Here is a 17,079-nt window from a genome sequence, read left to right as displayed (position 1 = left end):
TAGCTCTCTGACTCTGAGCAGTTCAGCATAACTTCTCCAAGCCCACTTTCTCACTGTAAAAATGAGAACTGGAATAATCACCTTGCAGGGTTTGCAAGAATGTTACATTGAAATGCTGTCATTCCTAGTAGGTCCTAAGACAAATAAGACTTTTTTTTTTTTTTTTTTTTTTTTTTTTTTTGCTACTTAAACGGTATTAATTTACTGTAAGTTAATAGAGGATAAGTTGGATTGAGTTTTGTATTCCCCATGCCTAACGCATCGGTAATAGAAGCTTAATAAAGATCTGCTGTAAATAACAAATGATATAGGCTATCCATGGTGCTTCCTCTACAACAGAGTTTCTACCATATATATCTGTATACATCATATCTATATTAATTATTTCATAACTCTAGCAGAAAATCTACTGTCAGGTTTTTTTAAAAGATGGGGGATAAGGGGAATGAGAAAATCTTGTTGAGCCCATTTATGAAGTATAAATGATGGGACAAGGAAGATAATTCCTAAAACCTGGTCCTTCTTTAGGATTCCATGAAGGATGCTTCTGGATCAACATAAGACATGGATAAGTTATAATGCAAGTTTAAGTACTAAGTTTATTATGTTCAAGATTTCAGGTACGGTCAGAAAAAATCTCTGGCAAGTTTTCCTGTTATTTTGTGTTCCTAAGAGACATCACTTTGCCAACAAACGTCTGCATAGTCAAAGCTGTGTTTTTCCAGTAGTCATGTACAGATATGAGAGTTGGATCATAAAGAAGACTGAGCATCAAAGAGTTGATGCTTTCAAACTGTGGTGCTGGAAGTGACTCTTGAGAGAGTCTCTTGGACTGTAAGGAGATCAAACCAGTCAATCCAAAAAGAAATCAACCCTGAATATTCACTGGAAGCACTGTTGCTGAGGTTGAAATTCCAATACTTTGGCCACGTGATGTGAAGAGTCAACTCACTGGAAAAGACTCTGATGCTGAGAAAGATTGAAGGCAAAAGGAGAAGTGGGCGGTAGAGGATGAAATGATTGGATGCATCACGGACTCCATGGATGTGAATCTGAGCAAACTCTAGGAGATAGGGGAAGACAGAGGAGACTGGCGTGCTACCATTGCAGACCTGGGCACAGCTTAGCAACTGAACATCAACAACAGGAAGTGTAAGAACATTGGCTAAATATTAAAGACTCCACGAATTAAGAACATATGATAAATATTAAAGATTCTGTATTTAATGAATATTAAACATTCCAATATTTCTTCTGCATTTGTAACCACCTTATACTACATCATTGATGCTTTGGAGCATTTCAGTGGTTATTTATTAAAAGTGTTGAAAATAGCAGTGTTGAGAATGCTTCCCTTGTGGCTCAGCTGGTAAAGAATCCACCTGCAATGAAGGAGACCTGGGTTCAATCCCTAGGTTGGGAAGATCCCCTGGAGAAGGGAAAGGCTACCTGCTCCAGTATTCTGGCCTGGAGAATTCCATGGACTTTACAGCCCATGGGGTCACAAAGAGTTGGACAAGACTGAGCGACTTTCACTTTCACTCACTTTCACTGTTATTATAATAATACCACCGATAGCCTTGAAAATCATTCCAATAGGAGCTGAGCTATTAGTAGGTCACAACAGAAACAGGGATGAGATCAGTGGAAGGGGTCTGTGATGATTCTCGTCTACAACCTCCACCCTTGTTAAGTCAGGTAGAACTGGGCTGGAGCTGTCCAATGCTGAACCGGGCAGATTTCATCCACATAACCCTGAAGCTTCAGCCACTTGTATACTTACTATCCATTCTTCTTCTTCATCAATACAATGATAATTCTATATAAAACAAAATCAAAGACAGCTAGGGTTGAAAATATCTATGACTATTTTGCAGAAGGAGAAAGTATGTTCTAAAAGATCAGTAATTTGATCAAAATCTCATATTTGAGAAAGTTAATAGTAGGCATTTGACTATGAGATTTTTGAATTTAGTGTAGTGCTTAAATAATGTAGCATGCAGCTTCTAGAATAGAAAAGCTACATATATCAATTTTCTTGTTCCATCAGCTTTCATGTCTTTGGCAATCCAAATATTTGATCTCCAGGATAATGCAGTGTCGTCACTAAAAGAAAATATTCTGGTGACAAACCTCCATGACTCAAATCTCAGTTCAGCCTGGGTATATTTGATCGGCTAAGTAAGTCTTATGTGCTCTTTGCATCATTTCATCATCTATCATGATATAAGTGGAGTGTAAAAGCTCTCAATCATGTCTGACTCTTTATGATCCCATGGAATGTAGCCTGCCAGGCTCCTCTCTGTCCATGGGATTTCCCAGGCAAGAATACTGGAGTGGTTGGCCATGCCCTCCTTCAGGGGATCTTCCCGAGCCAGGGATCAAATCCGCATCTGGGGTCTCTTACATTAGCAGGCAGATTCTTTACCACTGCACCACTTGGGAAGCCATCATGATATAAATTTATCTTTTAATATTGATGCATTTATTTAAAACTGTACATATCTACTTATAAACCCATAAAATGCTGACAACAGTCTACTTCATAGCGCTGTTGTGAGGGTAAGTAGGTTTTACCTAGAGTGTTGATAACACTGGTTGAATGAGAAAGTGCTCATTCAACGTTAGCTTTACTTGCAATCACTTACTTGCTGTTATCTGCGATGCAGAACTATCTCTAGTCCTTCACAGTCTCTGAAGCAGATAAATAGTGGAAGGAGGTTAAGGTTCTATCCCAAATAACAACTTGAAATTACTACTGGGAATTTCCTGATTGTCCAGTGGTAAAGAATCTGTCTTCCAATGCAAGGGGCATGGGTTCAATCCCTGGTCGAGGAACTAAGATACTGCAACCATGGGGCAACTAAACCCGCATGCCACAACGACTGAGCCCACACACTCCAGAGCCTACATGATACCACTAGGGACCCTACGTGCCACAACAAAGATCCAGCACAACCAAAACAAACCTGAAACAGCAACAAAACACAACAGCTACTATTTAGACTGTCAAAACCTTCCACAAAGAAAACTTCTCAGGCAATTACTTGCTGAAAGGATAATGTACATTTATAATTAATACTGATCCTATTTCAATGTTTGGGATTTTATTAACTAGGTTCTTGATGTATTTAATCATGCAGTTACCCATAGATTCAATTTGTTGTTGTTGTTTATCACTAGTGAATGTCTATTATCCCATTTTTTTAACCTGTGGATTTTTATTGAGCAGAGATGTAAATAAATTCTGTCCAGTGGAGAAGATAACCTTAAGGTTACAGTTTACTGCCCTGTTGAACACTAGTTCAGTTCAGTTCACTTCAGTTCAGTCACTCAGTTGTGTCTGACTCTTTGTGACCCCATGGACCACAGCACACCAGGCCTCCCCGTCCATCACCAACCCCCAGAGTTTACTCAAACTCATCTCCATTGAGTCAGTGATGCCATCCAACCATCCCATCCTCTGTCATCCCCTTCCCCACCTGCCCTCAATCTTTCCCAGCAACAGGGTCTTTTGAAATAAGTCAGCGCTTTGCATCAGGTGGCCAAAATATTGGAGTTTCAGCTTCAACATCAGTCCTTCCGGTGAACACCCAGGACTGATCTCCTTTAGGATGGGCTGGTTGGATCTCCTTGCAGTCCAAGGGACTCTCAAGAGTCTTCTCCAACACCACAGTTCAAAAGCACCAATTCTTCAGCACTCATCTTTCTTTATAGTCCAACTCTCACATCCACACATGACTACTGGAAAAACCACAGCATTGATGAGACTGACCTTTGTTGGCAAAGTAATGTCTCTGCTTTTTAATATGGTGTCTAAGTTGGTCATAACTTTCCTTTCAAGGAGTAAGCGTCTTTTAATTTCATGGGTGCAGTCACCATCTGCAGTGATTTTGGAGCCCAAAAAATTAAGTTAGCCATTATCTCCCCATCTATTTACCATGAAGTGATGGGACCTGATGCCATGATCTTAGTTTTCTGAAGGTTGAGCTTTAAGCCAACTTTTTCACTCTCCTCTTTCACTTTCATCAAGAGGTTCTTTAGTTTTTCTTCACTTTCTGCCATAAGGGTGGTGTCATCTGCATATCTGAGGTTATTGATATTTCTCCCAGCCATCTTGATTCCAGCTTGTGCTTCCTCCAGCCCACCGTTTCTCATGATGTACTCTGCATATAAGTTAAAGAAGCAGGGTGACAATATACAGACTTGAAGTACTCCTTTTCCTATTTGGAACCAGTCTATTGTTCCCTCAGGAGGCAGGACAGGTGGTCTGGTATTCCCATCTCTTGAAGAATTTTCCACAGTTTATTGTGATCCACACAGTCAAAGGCTTTGGCATAGTCAATAAAGCAGAAATAGATGTTGTTCCGGAACTCTCTTGCATTTTTGATGATCCATCAGATGTTGGCAATTTGATCTCTGATTCTTCTGCCTTTTCTAAAACCAGCTTCAACATCTGAAAATTCACAGTTCACATATTGCTGAAGCTTGGCTTGGAGAATTTGGGGCATTTCTTTACTAGCGTGTGAGATGAGTGCAATTGTGCAGTACTTTGAGCATTCTTTGGCATTGCCTTTCTTTGGGATTGGAATGAAAACTGACCTTTTCCAGTCCTGTGACCACTGCTGAATCTTCCAAATCTGCTGGCATATTCACTGCAGCACTTTCACAGCATCATTTTTTAAGATTTGAAATAACTCAACTGAAATTCCATCACCTCCACTGGCTTTGTTTGTAGTGATGCTTCCTAAGGCCCACTTGACTTCACATTCCAGGATGTCTGGCTCTAGGTGAGTGTGAGTGATCACACCATCGTGATTATCTGGGTTGTGAAGATATTTTTTGTACAGTTCTGTGTATTCTTGACACCTCTTCTTAATCTCTTCTGCTTCTGTTAGGTCCCTACCATTTCTGTCCTTTATTGAATCCATTTTTGCATGAAATGTTCCCTTGGTATCCCTAATTTTCTTGCACAGATCTTTCCCATTCTATTGTTTTCTTCTATTTCTTTGCAATGATCACTGAGGAAGGCTTTCTTATTTCTCCTTGCTATTCTTTGGAACTCTGCATTCAAATGGGTATATCTTTCCTTATCTCCTTTGCTTTTCGCTTCTCTTCTTTTCACAGCTATTTATAAGGCCTTCTCAGACAGCCATTTTGCTTTTTTGCATTTCTTTTTCTTGGGGATGGCTTGATCCCTGTTTCTTGTACAATGTCACAAACCTCCGTCCATAGTTCATCAGGCACTCTATCAGATCTAGTCCCTTAAATCTATTTCTCACTTCTACTATATCATAAGGAATTTGATTTAGTTCATAGCTGAATGGTCTGGTGGTTTATCCCTACTTTCTTCAATTTAAGTCTGAATTTGGCAATAAGGAGTTCATGATCTGAGCCACAGTCAGCTCCCGGTCTTGTTTTTCCTGACTGTATAGAGCTTCTCCATTTTTGGCTGCAAAGAATATAATCAATCTGATTTTGGTGTTGGCCATCTGGTGATGTCCATGTGTAGAATCTTCTCCTGTGTTGTTGGAAGAGGGTGTTTTTCATGACCAGTGCGTTCTCTTGGCAAAGCTCTATTAGCCTTTGCCCTGCTTCATTCTGTACTCCAAGGCCAAATTTGCCTGTATATGAACCAATATCCTTATCCCAATGTTCCTTAGAAAGAAAGTGAAAGTGTTAGTTGCTCTGACTCTTTGTGACACTGTGGACTGTAGCCCACCAGTCTCCTCTGTCCATGGGATTCTCCAGGCAAGAGTACTGGAGTGGGTTGCCATGCCCTCTTCCAGGGGATCTTCCCCACCCAGGGATCGATCCCGGGTCTCCTGCATTGCAAACAGATTTTTTATCATCTGAGCCACTGGGGAAGACCAATATTCCTTTACAAAATACCTATAGATATTTAGGTTTTCAAATGCTCTTTGAACTAGCTTTAAAACCTTCTATGTATACAGGCCCACTCTCCTCACCCCCAACAAAGTTCTTAATCCTTCCACCTTCCCCAACCCTGGAGTGCACAAACACAACCTCGTTCAACAGCTTTATTTCATCCCAAGAGTTTTTCCTCTAGGAAAATAACCAAGACAATAATATAATCTTTGAACAGTGTGTTCAGTAGAGAAAGGTTAAAAGTACCTATCCCCATACACATTAACTACTGTGATGTTTGCTAGATTTGGACTATTCAGGCAAGTAAACATTTCAAAACTGTACATATCTTAGAGAATAAAACAAAAAAACCGAGAAGAAAGGGAACATCTGCAGAAATTTTCCCCCCACACAAAGCACCCATCAATAGAATATGAGAGAAGTAAAATCCAGAGGAAGGAAAAGAATTTAGAGCATTTATATACTTCTCACATCAGACACACAAACGCTTAAGACAAAAATCCTTCGTAATTGGTTTCTAAAGCTACTCCTGAAATTTTTATGTAAGTACCCTCTAAATTAAAATTTAGCTCTGTCTTTTAAAGAGGAAATTGAAAATTACTGTATCTCAGTGAATTCTCTCTGACAATGAGATTTTAACCTATGATATATCTTCCATCCTATATTATATACCTATGTTATATGCCTATAATTCTTTTACACGGAAGACTTCTCTTTCATTAAATGCATCATTAGTATATGGGAAGAATCGCTTTCAGTTTTTTACAGCCCCAAGACAAAATGCTTTCTCATAGAAAACATTTGTGACTCTTTTATCAAGCAACGTTTTTTTTTTTTAATTTATTTTTAAGTTGGAGGAAAGTTGCTTTACAATGTTATAATGGTTTCTTCCATAGAACAACACAAATCAGCCATAATTATACATATATCACCTCCTTACTCTCACCCCTCCCACTCTTCTAGATTTCTTAAAAATATAATTTATAATTCAGAAAGTATTACAATACTACCATACATGGAAAACTTATAATCACACACACACAAACACACACACACCAAAAAGCAAAGTATGCTATTTCTTGGCTTCCCCTCTTCCTAATTACTCTCCAGATGAGACTTTCCAGTGGAGCAGAATCACAAAACCCTTGAACACAACTGCTTAATTTAGCTTCTACTCTGACTAGAGTTACAGGAATTCCAGTCTTTGGCTCAGCTACAAGATTCTGTATTAACAATTATTTCTCAAAGCTAGAATATGCTTTAAACAACAGGAGTGGGTATTTAATGGGCCATTGGTTCTAGTTCATGTCTGAACTCTCACAATGACAAACAGGTACTTGCTGCATGACTGGTCTTGTATCCTCCGTGCCCTGCAAAGTCAACCCCTGATGTAGGTAAATCAAGTTTAGACTATTTTTGGGACGAGACCTAAAAGCACCATAAAGACAAAAGTCATCCATGTAATATACTTGTGAAGATTATATTAAATTACTCTTACTGATGTCTTGTCAAAGTAATGTAAAAACTACTGCCTATAATACACCTTTATACACCTTGAAGAAGAAAAATTATTTCTCAGATAAAATTACTCTTAAATGTACATTATATTACTTATGTGTGTTCAGAAAGTTTTTTTTTTTTTTCTTTTTTTTTAACTGCCACCCACAAGTGGAAAGCAAAATCTGATATCAGAGGAAAAAATGTGACCAAGTTACTGAACAATGCCTGGAAATAGACATCTCAGCAGGGTCCCCAATTCTCTTTTCTATATTTTCATTTCCTGTAGCTAGAAGAGATAAAATACTACCCATAGTCAACTTCCTGGGGTTTCAGCTTCTTGGGGGAAACAAATAAATGAACACACTTTTTTACCCTAATTCTTTCCATCTGGGCTGAGTGCCTTCTCCAGCCAGTATGAGAAACAGCTAACATAGCATTGCCAGGACAGCTTTTAATATAAAAATTAAACTCCGCATCATATCGATAAAGTCACCAAATGTCCCGAGTACATTCTCCAAACACAGCTCAGTCCCAAATAACACCGTGTTTATAGCTGAGAGGACTCTGCAGTCACAAACAGAAGCCAGAGTGCAACAACCACCCACTTACTATATTTTGAGCTGCCACAACTGAGTTTTATAAATTCATATGCTGTCTATCAACTCTTCAAAATAAGTTTACCCAAACCCATCAATACAGATTTTATGTTTAATTTTTTAAAGAAATAGTCTGTTCCTTTTGTCACTTGTTCTCATTCTTAAATAGCACGGGAGTCATTTGTTGATACCCTTGATTATTCCACATATGAGCCTAATTTAAACTAATGGCATCTTTTATTTTCCAAAATTGAAGAGAAAATAGGGCTATTATGGATCTACTCTTCATGAATTATGAAGACATCAATTCAATGAGATCTTTCTTTCAAGAATTTCTTTTTGATTTCTTTTGCTGAATCACCCACTGTGTATTATAACTCAAAAAATACAAGCAGAGACTGAAAATAGTTTCCGCAGTCAATTAACTCCCAGCTAACTCATTTTTCACACGCCTTCCATACCGATTCCAAGACAAGAATAAAGGTACTACATTTATTTAAGGGATGGAACTTTATCCTTTCAGCCAATGTGATTGTCTGCCTACTTCTAGATGGCTCATTCATTTTTTGGCATCTGGGGATGCTAATGGGGTATAGGTATGGCTTTGGGGATCCAGTAGAAATGTGGTGGGACTATCCCTTTGAGGGACCACATCAACAACTGGGTTCCATCTACAAGAGAACAAGTCCATAATCCATTAATGTTCTGAAGCATTTACAAATTTATTTTACTAACAAGAGGTCAGGGGACTTCCCTGGTGGTCCAGTGGCTAAGACTCCATGATCCCAATCCAGGGGGCCTAGGTTCGATCTCTAGTCAGGAAAACTAGATCCCATATACTGCAACTAAAGATCCCATATGCCTCAGCTAAGATCCAGTGCAGCCAATATATGCGTACGTGTGTGTGTGTGTAATTTATATTTATATATATATATATATATATATATAAACACATGCTTCCCTTGTAGCTCAGTTGGTAAAGAATTTTCCTGCAATGCAGGAGACCTGAGTTCGATTCCTGGGTTGGGAAGATTCCCTGGAGGAGAAAATGGCAACCCACTCCAGTATTCTTGCCTGGAGAATCCCATGGACAGAGGAGCCTGGCAGGCTACAGTCCATGGAGTCGCAAGAGTTGGACACGACTGAGCGACTAAACTACTACTACTATATATATATATATATATATATATATATATATATATATAGACAGAGAGAGAGAGAGAGAGAGAGAGAGTGGTCAAAACCAGAAATAACTGTTTTGGGAAGAACCATATTCCCTTAAAATTCATATGTTGAGGTCTTAACACCTTGCACCTCAGAATATAAATATATGGACAGACAGCCTTTAAGAGTGTAAGGTAAAACCAAGTCCTATGGGTGGGCCCTAAACGAATCAGCATCATAAATTAGGACAAAAGCCCAGAGAGAAGAGATGGTCACTTACAAGCCGAGGAGAGAGACCTTAGAGTAAATCACCCCTGTGACACCTTCATCTCATATCGTTTTATTATGAGAAAATAAATTTCTGTTGCTTAAGTGGTACTTAGCTATGGCAGCCTAGCAATCTAACACAGTCACCTCTTATCCAAAGACAAGTAAACTTTGGTAAAGGCAACCAAGGTGGGACTATCCAGACAAGACTCTTCCTTGAATGCCTGGTGCAGTGATTCTGCAGTGGGTCCCACCAAGCGGTCAAACAACACCTCCAAGCTCTGTCACCCAAGACCTGTGTGTGATAACAGTGGTCACCCAGAACAGACAACTGACACTCTAGAAACTTGTTCTTGGCCTTGTAATCTGGGCATTCTTTTTTGTCCCTCCAGAGGTAATTAAGCTCTTGAATCCACACCAAGTAGATTTCACAAGTCTATTGCACAAAGCAAAATTTACTTTTAAACTTACAAAGAATACAATATAAGAGTTTCCAGCTGGGAGAATTGAAGAAAATATCCAGGGGGAGGAAGCGTTTAAAGAATGAGCAACTGGACTTCCTGGTGGTCCAGTGGTTGAAAATCCACCTGTCAATGCAGGGGACACGGGTTCAATTTCTGGTCTCAGGAAGATTCCTCATGCCTTGAGGCAGCTGAGCCCGAGCTGCAGCTACTGATGCCGAAGTGTCCTAGAGCTGAGTGCTCAGTAGAAAAAAGAGCCGCCACAATGAGAAACCCACACACCACAACTAGAGAGCAGCCCCTGCTCGCTGCAACTACAGAAAGTGCACACACAGCAACCAAGGCCCAGTGCAGGCAAAAATATACAAATTTAAAAGGAATGAGGAAGGAGCAATATTTTGACAATCAGAAATGCTTTTTACATGTCTTAGGGGTAAGAAAAACAACTGTAAAAAAAAGTTTCTTTTGTAGATCTATGTATTAGTTACTATTTAGTGAATTACAGGTTCACCAGGAAGTCAGCACTGCTGTGCTGCATTTACAATCTGACCAACTTCAAGACAATGATTCTCAGACTTTGATGGGCCCCAGCAGCTCTCGGAGGGCTTATTGACACACAGGCTGCTGGGCCCAACCCCCAGAAATACTGACTCAGCAGATATGAGATGGGCTTGAAGGATTTGCATCTCTAATAAGATCCCAGTGATACTGATGCTGCTGACTGTTCTGAGAACCATCACCTCAAGAAAGGGAATAACATACAAACAGCAAAGCATTTTGTTTGTCATCTGTGAAACTCACAGGCTTAGGGAACTTTCCTAAGCCATGGAGAACTATTGAATACTTTAAAACCTGCAAACAGCATTTGATTTTGTTCAAATGATAATCTGTGTTGGAAAAGGTTGACTATAAATTCTCCTCAGAGGTTTTGTTTAGTAATATTTTTTCATCTAGTCAATATAATGACAACTTACAACACAAGGACAGAGGCTTTGAAATTTTTGTCAGGGACTTTTGAGAAAGTCCAAAGAAAACACACAAGCAATGTCTATGTAACTCTCTTCTTTTACTTGAAAAAACTAGTTGCAAATTCCCAGTTTGATTGAGTTAGAATACTAATGTGAACAAAGATAACTGGCAGGTAAATCATGATTGTTAATTGGTTAGTGTCTTTGTTGGTTCTTTAATTAGACATGGATGTAAACCTGGAATGGATATATCAGTCCAAAAACGAATGCTTCCAAATTATAAAGCAAAACAAAACAAAAATCACTTAGTTGTTAACTCTTGGGTTACACTTGAGGTTGTATATTTGTGTTGTCCAATTAGAGTATCTAACCTGTCACCTTAAAGCTAGATAGAAAGGGATTTTCATGTTAAAAAAAAATGGTATAGAAACCCCATTCTTTTTAACACTTCCTACAACTGATCATAGGGCATTTTAGCATGCTTAACATTCTGCAGTATTTGTTCTGCTAATGTGAAAAGAGAATGGACTTTGGAATCAATTGATATGGACCTGAGAATTTGAAAAAGAACAGATACATGTACAGTATAACTGAATCACTTTGCTTACACCTGAAACTAACACAACATTGCTAATCAACATAAAAATAAACATAAATCAACATAAAATTCCAACATAAAATAAAAAGGAAAAAAAATGGACTTGAACCTGACCTGTACCACCCATACGATATAAAAAAACCCAGCACCTTGGCATCTCAGTTTCCTGATCTGTAGAGTATAACTGCTTCTTGTTTATAGAGGGTATAAAGATGAAATAAAATGTGTGCTGACATTCCTAGTACACTAGGTGACATGTTGAAATGTCTTTCATTATCTTACTAAAGCCTGCCTTACACACTCTATCACCTATACATTTACTGTCCAGCGTACAACGATATCTTGAACAGCAACATCTCTTGCTTATGTGACAGAGTCTACATGTCCCAGTCCCATGCTTGCAGAGACCCCTTAGGAAGCATATGCTTTAGTGCACATATGACCTCTCATTTACACTCCAAGGCAATTCAGAGTTTCTCCTCCACTCACCCCATCTTCTCCCGGCAACACCTCACTCCTCACTCAGTCTGCGCTCTAAGTTCAGCCCCTTCCACATCTCCCCCATTACCTCCCCAGATGCTTCTGCAGCTAACCCCCCGCCAAGACCCAGTGCCCCACTGACTACCCCAGGCCCACTCATTCCCAAGTCCCCTTTCCTGGCAAGCAGCCAACAGGCACAGCACTTGGGGTCCCACATCCCGACCCTGGCCTTCCTGGGTTCTCACCACGGTCCACTGCCAGCTCATCCATGCATAGTCAGCTGTCAACAGCATCCCACACTGGGGCCATTTGGTCTTCATGGGCCCAACCCTAGTCTTCTGTAAGTGGATTTTAGATATCAGAGGTTTTAAATATGTCTCTCACCAGAAACAAAGTCATTGGGTCAGGATTACATGAGTCTCCCCTTCAAAACCTCTTTAATGTCCACCTCTATTTATTTCATTTAGCTGACACTTTTATAACCCTTTCTATGAGCTCTCTATGTAGACCTGTTCTTGCGAGTCATCGCAACCACCCCAGGGAGGCAGGCACTGGCACTAACTGTGTTACAGATGAGGACCCTGAGACAGGGACACCTGAAGTGACTTTTTCAAGGTCCTGTGACCGGGAAGTAGCAGAAGTAGAAACCCAGATACCTGGCTCCAGAGCAGAGAGTCTGCCTTTCAGCTCAAGGGCCTCCTGCCACCCTCTTGTCTCAAAACAGAAGCCACGACTCCTCCTTTCTTCTTTTCCAACTCCTCTTCATCCCTGCCACATCTGTGCCCTCGTTTCCCATACAGTCTCCTACATAAGAGCCTTCAAGGTGAGAGTTTTCAAAGATGCAAACGTGCTCACAAAAAGGATGAAGAGAAACAAGAGGAAGCAACTGAAGAACTGAAGAGATTCATAATGCAGGGAATGAAGATCCCCTTTGTTTATTTCAGTAGGCACTGTTACTTTTTGAGGCACTGGACCTGAATGTAGAATAGTACACGAAGGCTGCAGAAGCTGTTCAGAATATAATTCAGTGCTACCATGTCAACTATGATGAGAGAAAAAGAGACATCACTGGATGCAGACATCACTGGATCACTTTCCAGGATGGTAGACAGAATTGAAACCAACAAGGAATAAGAACCTGTGCTATCAACATCAGGTGTGAGTGAAGCTGCAGTCTGCCCTCTGCCTCCTGTTGCCGACGACCCTTCAGCTCCATCATTTCCCACCTCCTCTCCCTCCTCCAGACAGTAACTCTTCTTGTCTGTTCCCTCGATGCCAGCCCCTGTATGCCAGTTGCTCTACTGTACTACTGTAATTCTCAAGGTGCTATACTGCAGGATTAAGCACGATTTATTTTTGTGTTTGTTTTTTATGTATTATTTGAATGAAAAGTATAGCTGATTGTGTTAGTTGGGTACCTAGGCTAACTTTGCTGGACTTATGAACAAATTGGATTAACAAATGTGCTCTCAAAAGGGAATTAGTTCATATGTAGGAACTTACTGTATACCATCTACGTATTCTGAAACAATGTTTTTCCCCCAACAGAAGGGCATTTTCCCCTCTGCCTTTCCTTAAATACTTGCAGATCCTTTTAAAAAAAAATTAATTTATTTATTTTAACTGGAGGCTAATTACTTTACAATATCATGGTGTTTTTTGCCATACATTGCCCTCTCCACCCCCACCTCCAATATACCGACTAGCATCATGTTTCTCTCTTTCTGTTCCTTGAGAGAATGTTCTTGAAGGATTGCTCAGCTCATACAATTTCTTTCTTCTCATTATCTAATTTCTAATTACTTCTTAAATACTGACTTTCATTATTGGAACATAACTGAAAATTATGCAACTTCTTTTTTAAAAAAAAATGGAGTATAATTACTCACAATGTTATGTTAGTTTCTGCGGTACAACAAGATGAATCAACTCTATGTATACATATATCTCCTCCTTCTTGAGCCTCCCTCCCACCACCCCCATCGCACCCTCTAGGTCATCACAGAGCCCCGAGCTGAGCTCCCCGTGCTGCACGGCATCTTCCGACGAGCTTCTGTTTTATACGTAGTAGTGTCTATATGTCAGTGATACTCTTCCAATTGGTTCCATTCACCCCTTCCCCCTTCTCTGTGTCCACACGTCCGTTCTCTATATCTGTTCTCTATCCCTGCCCTGCAAAAAGTTTCATCTGTACCATTTTTCTAGATTTCACATATTTGTGTTAATACACGATATTTGTTTTTTTCTTTCTTACTTTGTATGACAGACTTTAGGTCCATCTGCATCTCTACAAATGACTCAATTTCATTATTCTTAATGGCTAAGTAATATTCCATTCTTAATAAGTAAAAAGATATCAGTTATCATCATCCTTGAGTTCTCACCACTCAACTGTCTTGAAAACCTTTCTCTGGAAACACTCTCCTTTGGGTCCCATGCAGCACATTACCTAGTTGTTATCTTCCTTCCTTGCAGATTATTACTCTTTATCTCCTTTACTTGCCCTTTTCCTTCTTCTAGATTTCTGAAAGTGGGTGTACCTCAAACACAACTCTTATCCCACTTCTGTTTTGGAGCTGCAACATCCATGAGTCTGATAACTCTAAAAGAGCATGTTTCAGAATCATCTGGGTGGCTTCTTACAACTCTGTGTCCTGACACCAGCTTTGATTGTTTGTTGGGAAGGAGGCACAAGAATTTGAATGTCTAACAAACTCACAGGTAAGAAGCAAGAACCGTATTGTGAGAACCATGATGTAGAAATCTCCTTATTTACCGCACTTTGAATTTCCATTTCTTTTTGTTTCCCTCTCACATTTCTTTCTCTGGATCTGTCTTCACCATCATACCTCAGTCTGGAGTCTCCAGAGTCTCTAATTGGAAAATTAGAGATATTGGATATTTCCCTTTGGATGTCGGATGGTTAAGTCAAAAACACACAATGTTGAACTCACCATATTTCTCTTTCTCTGAAAACACTTCTGTGGCAGAGGCTAGATGGGTAGTAGACTACACTTATACACAAACAAATACATATATACCATTAATTGAGCACCTGTTATATGCCAGCCAGTACTCGGAGTGCCGCACTAGGCATTTTGTTCCAAATTTTCACAGCTCCCAAATAAATTGATATTACTATTCTCATTTCTTAAGGATGAAAAATTAAACTTTAAAAAATTAAGTGACTTTACCCAATGTGACACAGCTGATGTCACATTGAGTTAATCTGCTTACAATGGAACTCGGGTGCATTTGGCTATAAAATCCCCCTTCTTTCCTGGATATTATACCATTCTTAATGCCTAGTGAAAAAACTTGGATAAAAGTCAGTCCCCTGATCAGCCCTTGGGTCACAAAAGCATTTGTAAGTCTTTTGTACATGTTGGACATGACTTCAACCCCAAAAGGCAGAAAAATGACCAAAAGTCTTTGGAAATAGTATCGCTGTACATTCATCACGGATTTTTTAGATATCACTTCTAGACCAACTCATTCCTTAAAGAAGCTTCTGATTTCACAACAAGTGGCCCATTCTAGTACAAGTGTGACTCCACAGCAAACTGAAAGCAAAATGGAAGACGTAGCTTCGCAGCAGAATTTATACTTCAGAGTGGTGGGATGAATTGGAAGATTGGAACTGACATATACACACTATTGATGCGTGTGTGTTTGCTAAGTCACTTCAGCTGTGTCCAACTCTGTGCGACTCTATGGACTCTAGCCCTCCTGGCTCCTTTGTCCATGGGATTCTCCAGGCAAGAACACTGGAGTGGCTGCCATGCCCTCCTCCAGGGGATCCTCCCAACCCAGGGATCAAACCCGCATCTCTTATCTCCTGCATTGGCAGTCAAGTTCTGTACTGTTAGCACTACCTGGGAAACCCACACTACTGATGCTGTGTATAAAATAGGTAACTAATGAGAACCTACTGTACCACACAGGGCACCGTGTTCAGTGCTCCATGGTGAGCTGAGTGGGACGCAAATCCAAAAAAGAGAGACATATATACAGAGAGCAGATTCACTTTGCTGTGCGGCAGAAACTAAAACGACATTGTAAAGGTATTAGACTGTCATAGAAACTGATTTTAAAAAGAAAAGAAAAATACATAGGTTTATACTGAATGGTGTGTTGTCAGATACCAAAGCTGCTGTTTCAAATTATACTACAAAAATAGAGGAATTCTACCCCTCTACAAAAATTAAAAAAAAAAAAATTTACACTTGGCATTTGAAGAAGACATCAAACCTTAGATTCTGAAAATCTTGATATCATCTATTGATTCAACACTATTAAAAAAAACTGCATCACACATGCAGCATATGTGACCATTCTGAGAGCCATGTTCTAGTATCCTTGGAAATAAGCTATTTAGAGCACACACTTGGTTTCCAGTGTATCTCTTAGTACCACAGCCACCTAATCAGGTTCTCAGAAATGATTTGTGACTAATAAAGTGTGTGTATGCTTAGTCGCTCAGTCGTTCTGATTCTGTGTGACCCCATGGACTCCAGCCTGCCAGGCTCCTCTGTCCATGAAATTCTACAGGCCAAGAATACTGGAGTGGGTTGCCATGCTTTCCTCCAGGGGATCTTCCCAGCCCAGGGATCAAACCCAGGTGTCCCACATTGCAGGCATATTCTTTATCATCTGAGCCACCAGGGAAGCCCAACTAATAAGGTTATTACTGCCCAATCCTAACATAGGTCACTTCGCTTCTAATTTCCCCCCACATTTCCTTTGTCACTACTCTTCTCCTCCTCCTCAACTCAACTGACGCATTCTCTCTGATGCCTTTTCTGTCTCTCCCAGAAGCTTGTTTTTACTCCAGTTATGATCCAACATGTCATGGAGTATATCTCTATTAGAAAGTACATATTATCATCAACTGTGTTAATGACAAAAATGCAATACTTCATCAATACTGCATTGTACTATGCTGCATTATACTGTCCATGTACAAATTTTGACTCATACTCATCAAAATTGTTGAGTTCTTCAAGGGTAATGCATAGATGTTATTTATTTTATATCCCTGGTCTTACAAACAGGGCTTACTCAACAAAGATTTGTTGAATGAATGAATAAAGGACTGAACACCATATATCACATCCCTAACATCAGACAAGACAATCAGGGTGGCAAAGTCAAGT

The 17,079-nt window shown here is 39.8% G+C and overlaps 1 protein-coding gene across 6 annotated transcripts in view; it reads right to left on the bottom strand.

The window, feature by feature from the left end:
- Nucleotides 1-17,079, bottom strand: part of RBMS3 (RNA binding motif single stranded interacting protein 3) — a 773,699-nt gene that overhangs the window by 544,910 nt on the left and 211,710 nt on the right. The window lies entirely within an intron of this gene.

Source organism: Muntiacus reevesi, chromosome 4 (genome assembly GCF_963930625.1).
Source record: "Muntiacus reevesi chromosome 4, mMunRee1.1, whole genome shotgun sequence".
Lineage (NCBI taxonomy): Eukaryota > Metazoa > Chordata > Mammalia > Artiodactyla > Cervidae > Muntiacus > Muntiacus reevesi.
Note: the sequence above shows the minus strand (reverse complement) of the source record. Positions and strands in the feature narration are given on the sequence as shown.